We start from the raw sequence: 20,641 nt of genomic DNA on the forward strand, positions 1-20,641 counted from the left end.
CAGAGTAATGTCTCTGCTTTTCAACACACTGTCTAGGTTTGTCATAGCTTTCCTGCCAAGAAGCAATTGTCTTCTGATTTCATGTCTGCCGTCACCATCCGCAGTGCTTTTAGAGCCCTAGAAGAGGAAATTTGTCACTACTTCCACATTTTACCCTTTTATTTGCCATGAAGTAACTGGGCTTCCCTGGTAGTTCAGCTGGTAAAGAATCTGCCTGCAGTGAGGGAGTCCTGGGTTCAACCATTGGGTAGGGAAGATTCCCTGTGGAAAGGAACCCACTCCAGTATTCTGGCCTGGAGAATTCCATGGACTGTATAGTCCATGGGGTCACAAAGAGTCAGACACAACTGAGAAACTTTCAGTAACTCTCATCAAAGGGACTGGATGCCATGGTCTTAGTTTTTTATTTTTTTTGTTTATATTTAGTTTTAAGCTAGCTCTTCAAACTCATCAAGAGGCTCGTTAGTTCCTCTTCCCTTTCTGCCCTTAGAGTGGTATCATCCACATATCTGAGTTTGTTGATGTTTCTCCTGCCAATTTTGATTCCAGCTTATGACCCATTCAGTCCAGCATTTCTCATGATGTGCTCAGCATATAGGCTAAATAAACAGAGTATTAAAAGTATACCTCCAGTTAGATTTAAAGACATAAAATGTTATGATATATTCATGACAGTATAATTCTACTCAAGCTCTAGATCTCCTAATTTTAATTTTTATGTATTTTATGGGTTTGTAGTATCTTTTATCTAAGGAAAAACTGGAATTTGTGCCAAAAGTCAATTCCTATGAGGAATGGAGAAACTGTATTAAAAACAGCTTGTTGAGCAGATGTGACAAAACTGTCCCCTTCTTCTTTTGCCCCATTTGCAAGAAACTCTAAATGCTTTTCAAGTTTTGCATCAGATTTCTAAGAGATGGCTAGGATTGTTAGAGGTTATGGTGGAGCCATAAAGATAATATTCTGTGGATGTTCATATTATCCTAGTTTTAACTTCAGACTTGAGAGCTTGCTAAATAAAAATTGCCTGGTTTTTCTGTATAACTTTGTGTGAAATATGCAAAATTTATTCTAACAGCCATGGCCTCAGGTTGGCAATTCTTATTTTAATTATATTTCAAAGTATCAAACTTCTAAATATATTATTAAAAATGAGGATTCTTTCATGACTGATTTCTGAAGATTTTCTTCATCAATGTCAGAAAATATATGAGGTCTGAAACTTGACTTTTGAAGAATCAGGGATTGTTGCTATCAAAATCAGGTTATGACCCAGGCCAGCCACCACTAGAGAACACTCACGTGGTAATATTATAAGACCCAGTGCTACAGTGATCTGGGAAGGGCAACTAACCATAGGCACTACTATTTGGTTCAGAGAAGCACCAATTAATTTGTCTGTTCGCTGATCCACTTGAAGAGCTCAGCTGGAAACCAAACAAAGACAGCTTTTAAAAAATCTAACGTTTGAGGTATTTTATGTGTTCTTTCAAGTACACTGTGTTTTAGACTCTAGAAGTAAGGGTCATAACTCTTGTATCTCTCTCTCTTCATAGAATTAGAGTTTGTCAAAGGTGTTAAAAATAAAATGAGTGTGAAAGCTCTATGAGGGTTATGAGAAGGTTGAGGAAAAAGTAAAGAAAGACTAAAGTAAGACCTTCAGATAAGAGTACTAACAACAAAATGATAATGATGATGAAGATGAAACTTTCTTTTCATCTTCTTTGCCTCCCAATAGTCCTCTTGAGAATCAAATCTGTGTGTAACTTAAATTTTAATGACGATTATAAAAATTAATCTTCCAATTTTGAGTAAAGCAATGATGGAATTGATTTAAGAATTTATTTTGGATATCAACAAAAATCCCAACAATCTTTCCATCTACTAAAACCTTATCAAATATTGTACTATATACATGACCTTTACTCATTCTCTTAGAAATGTGCATAAACTTTAGTACACATTGACTGTTATATCTGAGAACACTTCCCAGAAATTATATTATTACCCTAATCTCAGATACAATTTTGTGTTTTTTTTCTGAATCCCAAGTTTTCATCTTTTCAAGTCTAAGTGTCTCCAGAATTCTTACTCAACAAAAATTTTCTAGCAATGCCATATGTTCATATTTTTCTCTTTCTTGACTCTTTTTTGAGGGCAAAAAGTATTTTCAAGCATTGAGTGTGTGTATGTGTATGTGTATGTGAGTGAAATGTGTCTCTGTGTTTAGCTCCCATAGAAATATGTTTTTAAAAGTGATCCATCCTAAAGGAGATCAGTCCTGGGTGTTCATTGGAAGGACTGATATTGAAGCTGAAACTGCAACACTTTGGCTACCTCATGCAAAGAGTTGACTCATTAGAAAAGACCCTGATGCTGGGAGGGATTGGAGGCAGGAGGAGAAGGGGACGACAGAGAATGAGATGGCTGGATGGCATCACCAACTCGATGGGCATGAGTTTGAGTAAACTCTGGGAGTTGGTGATGGACAGGGAGACCTGGCGTGCTGTGATTCAGGGGGTCGCAAAGAGTCAGACACGACTGAGCGATTGAACTGAACTGAACTGAAAGATACTTTCCTCCTTGCCTTGATGGGATGATTGGTACCAGATTTGTATTCCCTTTATCAGCTAGGAAACTGAACAGCACATATAGACAAGTGCTTTCGGACAGACAATGGATAAAAGACATTGCACAATAGTGATTCTTGGGAGTTGGGAAAAGTTCTACAACGTCACTGGCTTTCTGTCAATACTGTAGCATAGAGACGGAAAACCTAGATAGAGAGAAGGAAAATGAGTGACACTGATCTTACTAAGTTGGGGAAACAGAAAATAAAGTTGAAGGAGGCTGAAGTGGCTACTGGAAAAGAAAAAGAAGCAAAGCAGAGAATGAAGTCCAAAAATCTGAATGGAATAGCTTTGGTTTTGTTGTTGTTGTTGTTGAATACTAGGTTGTAAATTAAGAGAGAGAATCTCCATAGGGTCAGTCAGTGAAAAACTAAGAAAAGTTATAAGCTGAGCAATGCCCAAAATTCACACAGGATGTGGTAGGCATTTGAATTCCAACTAAGCAAACTCAGAAAAATGTGTTAAATATTAAGAGAATTCAGTAAACTCTGTGGAAAGATTATAATCTCATAGGTTTAAACTTGTCTTAGAGGAAGAGCTATAGCCATTCTATAACAAACCCCCAAAATAAGGCTTTGAAACCCTGGGGTTAATCCACAAGTAACTGGTTGTCTAAACAAGCCAGTATATTCTGAAAGAAGAAAATACATACAGACATTTAACAGTATAACATTCTCCAAGTCTGGCACATAATGCTTCATTTAAATATATTTAGAAAATCCCAAATATTTAGTAATTACACAATATATTTTGAATAACTCATTTATGACAAAAACATTTTGGCAAATAAACAATATCAGGGGACTTGATTAGCTTGATCAAAAGCTACAAAAACTTATGACTAATATCATACATAATTGAATGACAACATTTTCCCTCTAAAACTTGAAACAAGACAAGTATATTTCCTCTCACAACTTCAAGTCAACATTAAACACCCTAGCATGTGCAATAAGGCAGGAAAAAGAAGTACAAGGCCAAAAGCTTCAAGTTGTATTGCCTTTGGACTCTGAGATGGAGGCCAGCAGGTAGGGATATCATTTAGAAACATCTCTGTAATCAATATCTGTGGTAGGGGGTTAAAGAAACAATACTGGGTAGAGGAAGAAGTCATGCTAGGATGCAAAATCAACAATGCCTCATGTAACCAAACAGTATGTGTGGAATTAGAATGCTACTTTAGACATGGGACAAGGTGGCCATAGTTTTATATGCTCCAGGAAGGGATTGAGAGCTTCCCTGATAAATCACGTGTGCGTCCCTGATTGCTCAGTTGGTAAAGAATCTGCCTGCAATGCAGGAACTCCAGTTGGAATCCTGGGTCAGGGAAGATCCCCTGGAGAAGGAAAAGGCTATGCACTCCAGTATTCTTGGGCTTCTCTAGTGGCTCAGCTGGCAAAGAATCCACCTGCAACGCTGGAGACCTGGGTTTGGTCCCTAGGTTGGGAAGATTCCCTGGAGAAGGGAAAGGCTACCCACTGCAGTATTCCGGCCTGGAGAATTCCATGACTATATAGTCCATGCGATTGCAAAGAGTAGGACATGACTGAACGACTTTCACTTCACTCTAGGAAGAGATTGTTTTTGGGCAAATTGGCTGCCTTCAACTGAGGCACTCTCTGAAAGAGTGACAGCTTCACACTGACTTCCAAAAGCATTCCCAGCATGTAGATGAGAAGTCCTTCACTGAAGGACTGAAGTATGATATGGCAGCTATACCCACTATCCAGAGTAATTAAATATACACAATATCCAATATAATCTATTAAAATTATTACAACTAAGAAACATGAATTTACTAATTCAAGGGATAACATGATGTATATATAGTAATAAAGTGTGTTTCTTTACATTATCAATGAACAGTTAGAAACTAAAATTAAAAATATAATTTACAATGCCATCCAAATTAGGGGATAATTAGGTATTAATTTAGCAAAGTATATATATATGTAAGACTTCTACACAGGCGCTATACATCTGTGTTGGGAGAAATTAAACAACTATTACTTCCTTGATAGCTCAGTTGATAAGGAATGCACTTGCAACGCAGGAAACCCCAGTTTGATTCCTGGTTTGGGAATGTCCTCTGGTGAAGGGAATGGCTACCCACTCAAGTATTCTGGCCTGGAGAATTCCATGGGGTCCTGTATAGTCCATGGGGTCACAAAGAGTTGAACACTAAAGAGCGACTTTCACTTTCACTAAACAGAGAAACATGTCATGCGCACATATTGGGATTCAGTGAAGGGATGTCAGCTGTCCCCTAAATGATCTGTAAATTCAGTACAGGATAATAAATCCCAGAAGATTTTATTTCATAGAATTTGACAAAATGATTGTGACTTGATGTTGCAATGTAAATATTATAAAATAATTGAAATAATTCTAAGGAAGAAGAGAACATTTGAGAGATTACTGCCTGATTTAAAGACTTAGCTTAAAGTTACAGGGTTTCCCAGCTGGCTCAGTGGATAAAAAATCCATCTGCAATGCCAGAGATGTGGGTCCCATCCCTGGAGGAGAGCATGGCAACCCACTCCACTATTCTTGCCTGAGGATATCATGGATGGAGGAACCTGATGAGCTACAGTTCATAGAGTCACACAGAGTCAGACATGACTGAAGCAACTAAGAACTCACACACAGAAATAAAGACAATCTAATCTTGGCATAAGAAGAGATGTATAGATAAGAAGGATACAATAAAAAGCTCAAAATAGACATCTATATGGTAGCTGGGTTTTGACAAACATGCCAACATAATAAAATGGAGGAGTAATATTAATAGTTGCTTCTGCAAGTGGTTCTGGATATAGGTATGGAGAAAATGAATTTAAATGATTATCTCAGAAAATTTAAATTGCTATGAATTTTAATCCTAAAGACAAGCCCTAAAATTGTCAAATTTATACATGAAAACATGACAAAATTTTCTTGATCTTGAGCTTGGCAAGCATTTCCAGTTCAGTTCAATTCAGTCTCTCAGTCGTGTCCGACTCTTTGTGACCCCATAGAATGCAGCACACCAGGCCTCCCTGTGCATCACCAACTCCCAGAGCATACTCAAACTCACGTCCGTTGAGTTGGTGACACAACCAACCTTCTCACCATCTATGGTCCCCTTCAACTCCCACCTTCAATCTTTCCCAGGATCAGTGTCCTTTCAAATGAGTCAGTCTTCACATCAGGTGGTCAGGTTTTGGAGTTTCAGCCTCAGCATCAGTCCTTCCAATGAATACTCAGGACTGATTTCCTTTAGGATGGACTGGTTGGATCTCCTTGCTGTCCAAGGGATTCTCAAGAGTCTTCTCTGACAGCACAGTTCAAAAGCATCAGTTTTTCAGCACTCTGCTTTCTTTATAGTCCAACTCTCACATCTATACATGATTACTGGAAAAACCATAGCTTTGACTAGATGGACCTTTGTTGGCAAATTACTGTCTCTGCTTTTTAATATGCTGTCTAAGTTGGTCATAACTTTTCTTCCAAGGAGTAAGCATCTTTTAATTTCATGGCTGCAGTCACCATCTGTAGCGATTTTGGAGCCCAAAAGAAAATAAAAGTCTGTCACTATTTCCATTGTTTCCCCATCTATTTGCCATGAAGTGATGGGACCAGATGTCATGATCTTAGTGTTCTGAATGTTTAATTTTATGCCAACTTTTTCACTCTCCTCTATCACTTTCATCTAGAGGCTCTTTAGTTCTTCTTCACTTTCTGCCATAAGGGTGGTGTCATCTGCATATCTGAGGTTAATGATATTTTTCCCAGCAATCTTCATTCCACCTTGTGCTTCATCCATTCCAGCATTTCTTGTGAGGTACTCTGCATGTAAGTTAAACAAGCAGGGTGACAATATACAGCCTTGATGTACTCCTTTCCTGATTCGGAACCAGTCTGTTGTTCCATGTCCAGTTCTAACTGTTGCTTCTTGATGTGCATACAGATTTCTCAGGAGGCAGGTGAGGTGGTCTGGTACTCCCATTTCTTGAAGAATTTTTCACAGTTTGTTGTGATCCACATGGTCAAAGGCCTTGGCATAGTCAATAAAGCAGAAATAGATGTTTTTCTGGAACTCTTTTGCTTTTTCAATGATCCAACATTTGATGGCAATTTGATCTCTGATTCTTCTGCCTTTTCTAAATCCAGCTTGAGAATCTGGAATTTCACAGTTCATGTATTGTTGAAGCCTGGCTTGGAGAATTTTGAACATTAGTTTGCTAGTGTGTGAGATGAGTGCAATTGTGCGGTAGTTTGAGCATTCTTCGGCATTGCCTTTCTTTGGGATTAGAATGAAAACTGACCTTTTCCAGTCCTGTGGCCACTGCTGAGTTTTCCAAATTTGCTGGCATATTGAGTGCAGTGCTTTCACAGCATCATCCTTTAAGATTTGAAATAATTCAACTGGAATTCCATCACTTCCACTAACTTTGCTCATAGTGATGCTACCTAAGGCCCACTTAACTTCATATTCCAGGGTGTCTGACTCTAGGTGAGTGATCATACCATCGTGATTATCTGGGTCATGATAACATTTTTTGTATAGTTCTTCTGTGTTTTCTTGCCACCTCTTCTTAATATCTTCTGTTTCTTTTTGGTCCATACCATTTCTGTCCTTTATTGTGCTCATCTTTGCATGAGAAATTTCCTTGATATCTCTAATTTTCTCGAAGAGATCTCTAGTCTTTCCCATTCTATTGTTTCCTCTCTTTCTTTGCATTGATCACTGAGAAAGGCCTTCTTATGTCCTTGCTATTCTTTAGAACTCTACGTTCAAATGGGTAGATCTCTCCTTTTCTCCTTTGCCTTTTGCTTCTCTTCTTTTCACAGCTATTTGTAAGGCCTCCTCCGACAACCATTTTGCCTTTTTGCATTTCTTTTCTTGGGAATGGTCTTGATCTCTGCCTCCTGTACAATGTCACGAACCTCCATCCATAGTTCTTTAGGCACTCTGTCTATCAGATCTAATCCCTTGAATCTATTTGTCACTTCCACTGTATAATCACAAGGAATTTGATTTAGGTCATACCTGAATGGTCTAGAGGTTTTCCCTACTTTCTTCAATTCGTCTGAATTTGGCAATAAGGAGTTCATGATCTGAGCCACAGTCAGCTCCGGGTCTTGTTTTTGCTGACTGTATAGAGCTTCTCTATCTTTGGCTGCAAAGAGTATAATCAATCTGATTTCAGTTTTGACCATCTGGTGATGTCCATGTGTAGAGTCTTCTCTTGTGTTGTTGGAAGAGGATGTTTGCTATGACCAATGCATTCTCTTGGAAAAATTCTATTAGACTTTGCCCTGCTTCATCCTGTACTCCAAGGCCAATTTTGCCTGTTACTCCAGGTGTCTCTTGACTTCCTACTTTTGCATTCCAGTCCACTATCATGAAAAGGACATCTTTTTTGGGTATTAGTTCTAGTGGTCTTGTAGGTCTTCATAGACACATTCAGCTTTAGCTTCTTCAGCATTACTGGTTGGGGCATAGATTTGGATTACTCTGATATTGAAGGGTTTGCCTTGGAAACGAACAGAGATCATTCTGTGTTTTCTTGAGATATCACCCAAGAACTGCATTTTGGGCTTTTTTGTTGACTATGATGGCTACTACATTTCTACTAAGGGATTCTTGTCCACAGTTGTAGATGGTCATCTGAATTAAATTCACCCATTCCAGCCCATTTTAGTTTGCTGGTTCCTAAAATGTCCATGTTTACTCTTGCCATCTCCTGTTTGACCACTTCCAGTTTGCCTTGAGTCATGGACCTAACATTCCTATGCAATATTGCTCTTTATAGCATCGAACTTTACTTCCATCACTAACCACATCCACAACTGGGTGCTGTTTTTGCTTTGGCTTTTTCTCTTCATTCTTCCTGGAGTTTCTTCTCCAATGATCTCCAGTATAATACTGGGCATCTACCAACCCGGGGAGATCATCTTTCACTGTTGTATCTTTTTGTCTTATCATATTGTTCATGGGGTTCTCAAGGCAAGAAAATTGAAGTGGTTTGCCATTCCCTTCTCCAGTGGACCACATTTTGTCAAGTTGCCCTACACAGCGTGGCTCATAGTTTCACTGAGTTAGACAAGGCCATGTGATCAGATTGGTTAGTTTTCTGAGGCTGTGGTTTTCATTCTGTCTGCCCTCTGATGGAGAAGGATAAGAGGCTTATGGAATCTTCCTGATGTGGGAGACTGACTGAGGGGGAAACTGGGTCTTGTTCTGATGGGTGGGACCATGTTCAGTAAATCTTTAATCTGATGTTCTGTTGGTGGGCGGGGCTGAGTTCCCTCCCTGTCATTCCACCTGAGGCACTGCTGCATTCAGTGCCCCCAGCCCTCTCAGCAGGCCACTGCTGACCCACGCCTCCACCAGAGGCTCCTGGACACTCATGGCCAAGCATTTCTTAGGACACAAAAACTAAAATCCTAAGATAAAATCGATATATTAGATGACAACGCAATTTGAAAACTTCTGCTCTGTGAAAAATATTGTTAAGAAATAAAAAGACAAGAGACAAACAGGGAACAATTATTTACAACCTAAGTATCATGGCTCAGAGGTTAAAGCATCTGCCTGCAATGCGGGAGACCTGGGTTCGATCCCTGGATCAAGAAGATCCCCTGGAGAAGGAAATGGCAACCCACTCCAGTATTCTTGCCTGGAGAATCCCATGGATGGAGGAGCCTGATGGGCTACAGTCCACAGGGTCGCAAAGAGTCAGACACAACTGAGCGAGTTAACTCACTTAAGTATCTGACACAGTATTTGTACCCAGAGTGTATAACAAAAGCTTATAATTTAATAATAAATCAAATTTTTAAAAAATTCCAACTACTTGACTAGATACTTAACAATAAAATATTTACAAATGACCAATAAGCATTGGATGCTTAACAATATGTCATCAGGAAAATACATATTAAAGCTATGATGAGATACTAGTACACATCAAGAAGGTTGAAGTAAATATCCAAATTGAGAGTATCATCTAGAAATATTTAGAGCACTTTTACAAAGTAATTTCATATCTGTCGAATCTAATGCTAATGTAACAAAATAGAGCCTATATTTTAGAGATTTTTCATTTAAAGAGTAGTTTATTTTTATTCTAATTTATAATGTATTAGTTTTTAGAAGCTGAAAAATTTGCAAAGGCCCTATACCACGTATATTTGGAGAAGCATTGCTCTAACTAATCAAAATTAAAAGTATTTGGCTCATGGCGGTATACGAGCAAGATGACCACATGGAAATAACCAGAAAGCTAAAGCAATGTATGCTGTGGATATGTCTTTAATGTTTCTCGATTCCCTTTAGAATACCCATGAAGACAGCAAAAATAATTGCTTTGACTATCATGTTTCCCCCCATATGTTATTACAATGTATGCATACCACGAGAGGTGAAAAGATTACAGAAAATGTGTATGTCTGATTCCCTGGGAAAGGAAGTTTAAGAACAGAAATATGGCTAACCTTTGCATTTATCCAAATATGGAGACCAAATTTCATGCTGATTCTCCAGATGGCCACTACTTTCCAAAGCCTGACATACAATGTTTTTTCCCTTATAAAATGCTAAGTTAGTACATCAGTTGCTTAGCTTTAAATTAACATATCTTCTTTATGTGGTGTGATGATCAGACCTTTGATAACTGAAGAAAGAGCAATAAATAAACCAAAATAATGTATTGATTGTGAAGTCTAAGGTTTTTAGCCAAAGAGAATTGTGAATTGAGAATGTGCAAGCTTATTTCCTTCCAATATAAAGCTGAAACAAGTCCATTTGCTGGACTATAATTTCAATTACTAGATATTTTGTAATGAATGAGACAGAATCAATTTTACACACACACACACACATGCACACACAAATTGTTGGGTGTTCTGCTAGCATATGTTCAACTTAATGAAGTATCATGATAAATGTTATTTATATATATATATATTTTTCCTTTCAGTTGCATGTAGACTAAAATAACATGGAAAACTAAGGAGAAATAAAGAAATATTGTATCTCCAACTAGTTTTATTAAGTGATAAACAACCAGTAGAAGAAATGAAGTCTAATAATTTTTAGAATAATTAACTGCATATGAGGATTTTACATTTAAATGATCCTTGTGCCAAAAACTCTTGTATAGAAGGATGTGAAAGACACTATATTGTTTCCGTGTCTAGTAAAGATCCATCAGGCTTAGGAGGATATGTTTGTAGAGCACTTTGGAGACTTTCTAAATATAGACAACTTAAACCTCAAAAAACTTTCTTGAACCTTGCTTTGTTAATAGTTTCTATGTAATCAAGAAAAGAAATCAATATATACAGTTTGCTTTGGAAAATCTTTGTGATTATCCCCCCAATCCTTCTCTTCTGCCAAAGAAATTAAACTGTGATTCAGTGTAGTAGTAACAATTTTCTAGAGCCATGGAAGTTAGCTTTAAAATAGGTTTTGTTCTTTTTCTATGACAGTCAGTGACTTACTTCTTGTAAAAGCAACAAATAGAGAATCTAATCATTTCTCCCAAATGTTTAATTGAAAATTCATAGTCATAAAGTGGTAAAATGTTTGCACAAAAGTAAATCTCCTGGAAAGATGCAAACTAGTGTATATGGATAAGTATGTAATTTTTCTGCATTAGTTCTTATTATTTTGCTATGGGAGTTGTTATTTGGCCATTACAGTGTTGTATTAATTTTTTGAATAAAATTTCATGTTATAAAGCACTGTAATTGATTTTACTTAATTATAGAATTATCTGTTTTCTTTCACAAAGACATTGGATAACACTGAAGTTATTAAATTATATCAGTAACTCAAATACCTTTGTTTGTTTATAGATAATACTTCACTCTGTGGGAAATTTTAGTGTAATTATTAATCATCAGTCATCCATGCTTCCTCTGTGTCTGTTGTCCTATTCTCTTTCATAGAAATAATCATAGTACTTGCTATACAAAACTGTTAAGACAATTAAATGAGCTTTAAAAAAAATGCCTGAAAAAAAAAAAAAAAGCCTGGAACCTAGTAAGTGCTGCATAAATGTTCGCTGGTATTATTGTCATTCAAACTATGGACAAAATACCTTTGATTATCTTCCTATCTACTTTCTACCTTATAATTTTGCCATTTTTTTCTTATTTCAGTAAACCTTGATTTCATGCTCTAATTCTCTGAACTATGTGGCTTTTGGGTTTTTGTTTATTTTACAGTTTAAAATAATTATTGATTCTTTGAAAAATGGCAATCATAAATTGATTATATTTCAGCATATGTAACATTATTTGGGGGAAAGTAATTATATTTTCTAAAACCAAAAGTTAGTTTTCCAGATTTATTGAGCAATAGCTGACAAACATAATCACATATATTTAAAGTGTACAATATGATGATTTAATATGCATATACATTGTGGCACCTTTAAATCTGGTGTCCAGATTTAGTCTCAGTTTGGCTTGCTTTTCTGTTTTTGCTCCTCTGTTTCTACTATCCCCAGAGTTCTTGATTAAGAACCTCCTTATCTTTATGTACAGGCACTTGCTTTCCAGATCAGTTACATATTGAATACAAACTATGTAGGCCTGCAAAAAAATTTCAATTATTCACGTATTTCCTAAAAGTGAAGTTGCTCAGTTGTGTCCGACTCTTTGTGACCCCATGGACTGGAGCCTACCAGGCTCCTCCATCCATGGAATTTTCCAGGCAAGAGTACTGGAGTGGGTTTCCATTTCCTTCTCCAAAGGGATCTCCCCAACCCAGAGATCAAACCCGAGTCTCCTTCATTGCAGGCAGACACTTTACCATCTGAGCCACCTGGGAATCAAAGATATACAAATAACAAAATACACCACACATACACACACACACACACACGATTATATTTCTAATCTGATTTAATGTTTAATTATTGAGTAAGTATCATGTTCTCAAAACATGTGTTGGTAGGGAAAGAGATGAGAAAGCTTGAGGCAGAGAACTGCTTAGAGTATGTGAGGATGGTCAGCAAGTTTGCAGCTCATTAGAGAAATTTAGGCCCCTGTGAAGTATAGCTCACTCACCCTGGATTCTGCCAAACTTTTCTTGGCCTGTGTCAGGGGGACTTCCTTGGCCTCACTGTCCTTGTGTGATTTGACCTTGTATCAGTTGACTGAGAAGAACTAGGGAATGATTCATGTTCTAAAGTGGACACTGGAGAAGGATCCATTAGGTCATCGCCCTTTCAGAGTCTGCGCCTTGTCTGGTGTCCTGCCCCTGTGGCCTGTGGCTGTCAAGAGTACACAGTGGCCCGCAGCCTCCCTGGCATCCTCTTGGCTGACATTCAGTGAGGTTCAGCCCATGAATAGCTTTCCCTGGCCACATGGAGGAGGCATTTCCAGCAAATTTGCCCAACCAGCACCATGATAGCATCTGTGGCTCCTAATGAGTCAGACCTGTGCCCTCGCCCACAGTTAGGCTCTCTGCCCTGGGATGGGGGCCTCTTTCTTGGGTGCACGATCAGTCCCAGTGTTGTGGCTGATTTCCTATATGCTTTAAGTCCCTTGAATTACCTCCTACTAATCAGTCTCTTGTTACTCCAGTCCTGATTGTAGTTAAATATTGCTTATATTAAACTTTTCTTGTTCAAATTACTGTGTGACTTCCACCTCGTGATTGTACTGACTGATGGAAGACACCTTAAAGTATTGTCAAGAAAAATTGTGAGACTCTGAAATAGGCAAAAAAGATTACTTGGTAGCTAGTGCACCCTTCTGGGTTACCTTTGCTTTCATTTACATTGAATATTTTTACACTTATCAAGCTACAGAAAAATGATAGTAGTAGAAATGATTCTTGTTCATAAAATGCAAATTAAATTTGTCCAGTGTAGATATGGTTTCTCCCTCCCTTAAAAGAGAGATATATATATAAATGCATTTATATATATAATATGACATATGATTTATATTATATATATATATATATATAAGCACATTTACTTCAGCATCCCTGATTGCCTACCATATGTGGCCGTTCTTTGTATTCTATTTTGAATTTGTTGTAATATCCTCTGGTTCCCTCTTTAATTAATGAGCTAAGTATAACCTTTAGTATCTTTTAAAAAATATGTCGGTAAAAGAATAGCACCTACAACATGAAATATCTGTGAAAATTAAATGAAGATTTGGGTGAGATAAGCATACATTCACAGTCTCTTCCATCATCAACATCCCCCACCAAAGTGGTACATTTATTATAATTGATGAACCTTCATTGACATAACGTTATCACCCCAATCTATAACCACATGAGGGTTCATTCTCAGTGTCATATACTCTGAGTTTGGGCAAATTTATAATGGCAAATATCTACCATTATAGCATCATGAGGAATAGTTTCAGTACCTTAAACATTTTCTGGGTTTCTCCTATTCATCTTTCCATCCTGCTTAACCCCAGCTACCACTAATCATATTATTGTTTCTATAGTTTTTGCCTTCTCCAGAATACCACATACTTGGAATACTACATTCTCAGCATTCTCAGATTTCTTTATTTCACTTAGTAACATGTGTTCAAGTTTCCTCCTTGTCTTTTCATACATGAAAGCTAATATTTTTAGTACTGAAAAATATTGTAGAAATCGAAAAATTGATCCTAAGATTTAGATAAATAGGCAGATAACTTAAAACAGCCAATTTTGAAGATTAATTTGAAGTTCTTACACCTATGAATTTAGTAATCAGTCAACATTTAGTGAATACTACAGTATACCATTGGCTTAAAGATAAGCAAATACATAAATGGAGCAGAGTATAGTTCAGAAATACATATATATATATATATATATATATATATATATAGACAATTTATTTTCAAGAAAGATTCAAAGACAATTTGATTGAAAGTGGCTAGATTAAATGAGTGGTACTGGAACATTTCATGCAAAGAAATATTTCATGCGAAGATGGGCTCAATAAAGGACAGAAATGGTATGGACCTAAGAGAAGCAGAAGATATTAAGAAGAGGTGGCAAGAATACACAGAACTGTACAAAAAAGATCTTCATGACCCAGATAATCATGATGGTGTGATCACTCACCTAGAGCCAGACATCCTGGACTGTGAAGTCAAGTGGGCCTTAGAAAGCATCACTACAAACAAAGCTAGTGGAGGTGATGGAATTCCAGTTGAGCTATTTCAAATACTGAAAGATGATGCTGTGAAAGTGCTGCACTCAATACTCCAGCAAATTTGGAAAACTCAGCAGTATGGCCACAGGATGGGAAAAGGTCAGTTTTCATTCCAATCCCAAAGAAAGACAATGCCAAAGAATGCTCAAACTACCGTACAATTGCACTTATCTCACACGCTGGTAAAGTAATGCTCAAAATTCTCCAAGCCAGGCTTCAGCAATACATGAACCGTGAACTTCCAGATGTTCAAGCTGGTTTTAGAAAAGGCAGAGGAACCAGAGATCAAATTGGTAACATCTGCTGGATCATCAAAAAAGCAAGAGAGTTCCAGAAAAACATCTATTTCTGCTTTATTGGCTATACCAAAGCCATGGACTGTGTGGATCAGAATAAACTGAAAAATTCTGAAAGAGATGGGCAGACCAGACCACCTGACCTGCCTCCTGAGAAATCTGTATGCAGGTCAGGAAGCAACAGTTAGGACTGGACACGGAACAACAGACTGGTTCCAAATAGGGAAAGGAGTATGTCAAGGCTGTATATTGTCACCCTGCTCATTAAACTTATATGCAGAGTACATCATGAGAAACGCTGGGCTGGAAGAAGCACAAGCTAGAATCAAGATTGCTGGGAGAAATATCAATAACCTTAGATATGCAGATGACACCACCCTTATGGCAGAAAGTGAAGAGGAACTAAAAAGCCTCTTGATGAAATTGAAGGAGGAGAGTGAAAAATTTGGCTTAAAGCTCAACATTCAGAAAACTAAGATCATGGTATCTGGTCCCATCACTTCATGGGAAATGGATGGGGAAACAGTGGAAACAGTGTCAGACTTTATTTTTCTGGGCTCCAAAATCACTGCAGATGGTGATTGCAGCCATGAAATTAAAAGACGCTTACTCCTCGGAAGGAAAGTTACAACCAACCTAGGTAGCGCATTAAAAAGCAGAGACATTATTTTGCCAACAAAGATCCATCTAGTCAAGGCTATGGTTTTTCCAGTGGTCATGTATGGATGTGAGAGTTGGACTGTGAAGAAAGCTGAGTGCTGAAAAATTGATGCTTTTGACCTGTGGTGTTGGAGAAGACTCTTGAGAGTCCCTTGGACTGCAAGGAGATCCAACCAGTCCACCCTGAAGGAGATCAGCCCTGGGTGTTCATTGGAAGGACTGATGCTGAAGCTGAAACTCCAATACTTTGGCCACCTCATGTGAAGAGTTGACTCATTGCAAAAGACCCTGATGCTGGGAGGGATTGGGGGCAGGAGGAGAAGGGGACGACAGAGGATGAGATGGCTGGATGGCGTCACCGACTCGATGGACATGAGTTTGAGTAAACTCTGGGAGTTGATGACGGACAGGGGGGCCTGGCGTGCTGCGATTCATAGGGTCACAAAGAGTTGGACATGACTGAGAGATTGAACTCAACTGAATTGAACTGAAACTATTGGAAATCCATATACAAACCGAAACCAGAACAAAAGAGTAAGAAAACAAACTTTGATTCACATCTTAAATCACATTCAAATATTAACCCCTAAAATAATCCTTACCTGTTTTTCAGCATATTCACTAATAATCTTTCTTTAAAAATTTTTTTAAATTTTAAAATTTAAAAATTTTTAAAATTTATTTTAGACTATTAAGGGAAGCATTTCAGTTTGACAGTTTTTCCAATATTCCTTATTAATTTTTGGCCTGTTTGTACCCATGCCTTATAGCTGAGATGCACAAATTTAGTAAATGCACAGCAGGGACTGAGAATCTATACCCAGGTATTATGTAAGATCTTATTTTGGAAGGCTCATACCAGTCAACTGAGTTCACTTTAATAGTTTTTAACATAATTTTCCACTTTTACTTATTCTAAATTAGTTTATGATTTTACTGAATTGCTAGTTGATCATAGTTGAAAGTATTAATTCCAGATATTATATAGGATGAAAATCAATTTTATAAACACTGGCTCTTTTTTGACATGAGAAGAAACCCTCTTGGATAAGGCCTTTAATATTTATGGTCCCTCAAAGGACAATTCCTGCCCACTGAAGTAAATAATAGCCCTTCCCTTCTGTGAGAGCAAGGAAAGTGAAATTTCCTTTGAGATTTCTTGTTTATTCACCTTAGATTTGATTGTTTTACATCAATTTCCCTGTGAAAATAACATTGTCTCCTAAAGGGAAACAGATATTGAAGTCCACTAAATATTATCTCACACAGAAGAATTTGACTGTCTTCTGGAGTTGCTTAGCAAAGACATGTACAGAGAGATTTTCTATTATCCTAAGCAGTGCTATTCATTTTATTTTAATACTTTGCTCAGTGCTGTAGATCTTATTTTTATTCTTGGTTCGACCTGGTCCCTGGACCAATTTTTTATGACACACTACTTCTATCTTGACCTTATCACCTTTGTATACAACCCAGAACCTTGCATGTTATCTGAAATATACTTGATACTCACTAAATATTGAATAATTTTTTTTAAATGCCAAGTCTGGAAGGAGTCTAATGGAAAAGCTACTTTTCTCTACTGGTGATGGACAATAATTTCCTTAGGGCAATTTGGCAAAATATATCAGTAATTCAAAATATTTGCTTCTTTTATGTATTAATTTATCTTTTAAAACTGTAAACAAAGGGAACAATCAGAACAGTGCAAAGATGCACACATAAATAAATTTAATATAACAATGTTTATAATAAAATAAACATACAAATGCCAATATGATCACTGTGGTATGTTATAGAAGAGAATGGGTAAGTGAATTATGGCAGATCTATGAAATGGAATCATGGGCTCCTGTTGAAAAAATATTAATATATTTTTTTAAATTTGAAAATGATCTCTCCCTTATTGTTTTCAATTTTGAGCTTGCACTATTGTTATATCTGTACTGTATGAATTCCTCAGTTATGGCAGAAATAGCATGGGTGATGAGGACATGAGTGAAATTAGACTTGTTTTCAAATCACTACTGAAGAACTTTCAGTTCAGTTCAGTCTCTCTCTTGTGTCCAATTCTTTGTGACCCCATGGACTGCAGCACACCAGGCTTCCCTGTCTATCACCAACTCCCAGAGTTTACTCAAAATCATGTCCATTGAATCAGTGATGCCATCCAACCATCTCATCCTCTGTCATCCCCTTCTCCTTCCGCCTTCAATCTTTCCCAGCATCAGGGTGTTTTCAAATGAGTCAGCTCTTCGCATCAGGTGGTCAAAATATTGGAGTTTCAGCTTCAGCACCAGTCCTTCCATTGAATATTCAGGACTGATTTCCTTTAGGATGGACTGGTTGGATCGCTTTACTTTCCAAGGGACTCTCAAGTATCTTCTTCAACACCACAGTTCAAAAGCATAAATTCTTCAGTGCTGAGCTTTCTTTATAGTCCAACACTCACACCCACACATGAATCCTGGGAAAACCATAGCTTTGAGTAGAGGGACAAACTAATGTCTCTGCTTTTTAATATGCTATCTAGGTTGGTCATAACTTTTCTTCCAAGGAGTAAGTGTCTTTTAATTTCATGGCTGCAATCACCATCTGCAGTGATTTTTGAGCCCCCCCAAAATAAAATCTGTCACTGTTTCCATTGTTTCCCCATGTATTTGCCATGAGATGATGGGACCAGATGCCATGATCTTAGCTTTCTGAATGTTGAGTTTTAAGCCATCTTTTTCACTCTCCTCTTTCACTTTCATCAAAAGGTTTTTTAGTTCTTCACTTTCTGCCATAAGCATGGTGTCATCTGCACTGAAGAACTTATTTAGCATCTTTGCAGGTTGGGAAAATTTCTGATGTCAATTTCCTTATTTAAAAAATGAAGGGCATATTTACCTTGCAAAACTTTTAGTAAGTGCAATGAGTACAATGAGATAATTTGTAAAAAGGGTCTAAATAAAGAGAATGTTCATAGTATGAACGCAATTAATATATGTATTATTATTATTATTATAATGTCTGTGGTGAAAAGTGTAGTCCCTGGGTTAAAAATTTTTAAGAGCCTCAAAATCTCTTTGAAGAACATTTGACAGAGAATACAATGCCTGCAGCCTCCAGCTTGTGTCTGATGACTTTGGACTATCTTGAGAGAGCTGCTGAGTGCATTGTATTTACATAATTTCTTTGACCTTATCTGCAAGCTCCATAAGAAATAGTTAACATTCTAGAACTTAGACAAATATGGACAGGGATATTCTTGCAAACAAAGATAAAATCTTCATATAAGTTGAGAGAGTACAGGTAAGGCAGAAAACTAAGCTAAAAGATATGGGCCAAAAAAAAAAAAAAAAGATATGGGCCATATAGGTTATATTTTTTACAACTTTTTCTGTTGATATCTATATTTTGTGAAAAAAGTCTACAGATGAAAATTATATAAGAAAAGTTTTTTTTTTTTTCTTGGATATAAAGTGGATCCATATAAAGTCTTGCATTTGGGGACTTTTATGAACCAAAGTTTATCCCTTCAAAATTAATCTGTGGAAGCTCTAACCCCTAGTATAATGGCATTTGAGGAGCAATCTTTGGGACATAATTTGGGTTTGATGAGGTTATGAGGGTAAAGCCCTCACAATGGGATTAGCACCTTGTAGGAAGAGGAAGTGATACTAATATTCTCACTTTGTCATGTAAGGACTCAGCTAGCAGGTGGCTATCTGCAAGCCAGGAAGAGTACTCTCACCAGGACCCAACAGCTCTGACATCCTGATCTTGGACTTCCAGGCTCCAGAATTAGGGGGAAATAAATTTCTGTTTAAAATCTGTGTTACATTTATTTATGTGTGTGTGTGTGTGTATGGCAGCCCACATGACTAAGACAGTGTCCATCCCAGGTACCAAAACTAGAAAAGTGCAAAGACCTTCTTTTTAAAGAAATTTCTGAAAAATAAATGTCTTTGGAAAAATAAACCCTAAATGATCTTCAAAATGAATGTGCTAAAAAAAAAAAAAAAAAAAAAAGTATTAGTTTCCTTTTCCTAAAACTCACTTGCCAGTGATGGAATCCAGGGCACATTACCCCGAAATCTGGCAACATTGCACATTGCATATTTTAATCTGAAGGACTTTGAGAAAATGGCAGAAGCAGGAAGGTCAGTCAGACATCCCCCATCATCAACACCCCAGCCCTCTCCACTCTCCTTCTCTAAAATAGGTCATAAAACAGAACTCAGAAGAAAGGGACATCCTTGTCTCCAAAAACTGAAGGATGCGCAGAAGAACCCAATCAAACTTGTTGAGTTTCCCTCAGTTTACTCATAAACTTATGCCCTTTGAATTTCTCATAATTTCTACATGACTATCTGCATTTCATCCAATTTAGCTTAAAAAATACTCAAGCATCACTGTTTTTTTGTTTTTTAGATCATTTCCTTAAGAAGTCTACCATGTTACCTGAAACTTAAATCTGTACAATTTCCACCTATTAGGCTGTCTCTGTCCATTTAATTTTCTGACTCAGTCAAGGAGCCCAAGAGGGTTAAGGACAACTTATTCGTTCCATACACCAGTTATTTAAGAGAAAATGGATCTCTGCAAAGTAGGTTTTACTCCAAGACAAAGTAGGCCACTTTGTCTTTTGAAATTTCAAGCATTTGAAATGCTCTTTCTTTGTGACTTTCTCTGCTTTTATCTCCTCTTGAAACCAAATGTTTCTTTAAACATCTTGTTTAACTCCTCAAATTTTCTCTAACAAATGCTGCATTTCTTTAGCTTTAAGGGTTCCTTGACCTATTAGAGTGCAAATGAGTTTTGAAAAGTTAATGTTATGAGTCAAGAATTCACTAATTGAGAACTTTATTTCTTCAGTAAACTTTCACTAAACCCT

Source organism: Cervus elaphus, chromosome 17 (genome assembly GCF_910594005.1).
Source record: "Cervus elaphus chromosome 17, mCerEla1.1, whole genome shotgun sequence".
Taxonomy (NCBI): Eukaryota; Metazoa; Chordata; class Mammalia; order Artiodactyla; family Cervidae; genus Cervus; species Cervus elaphus.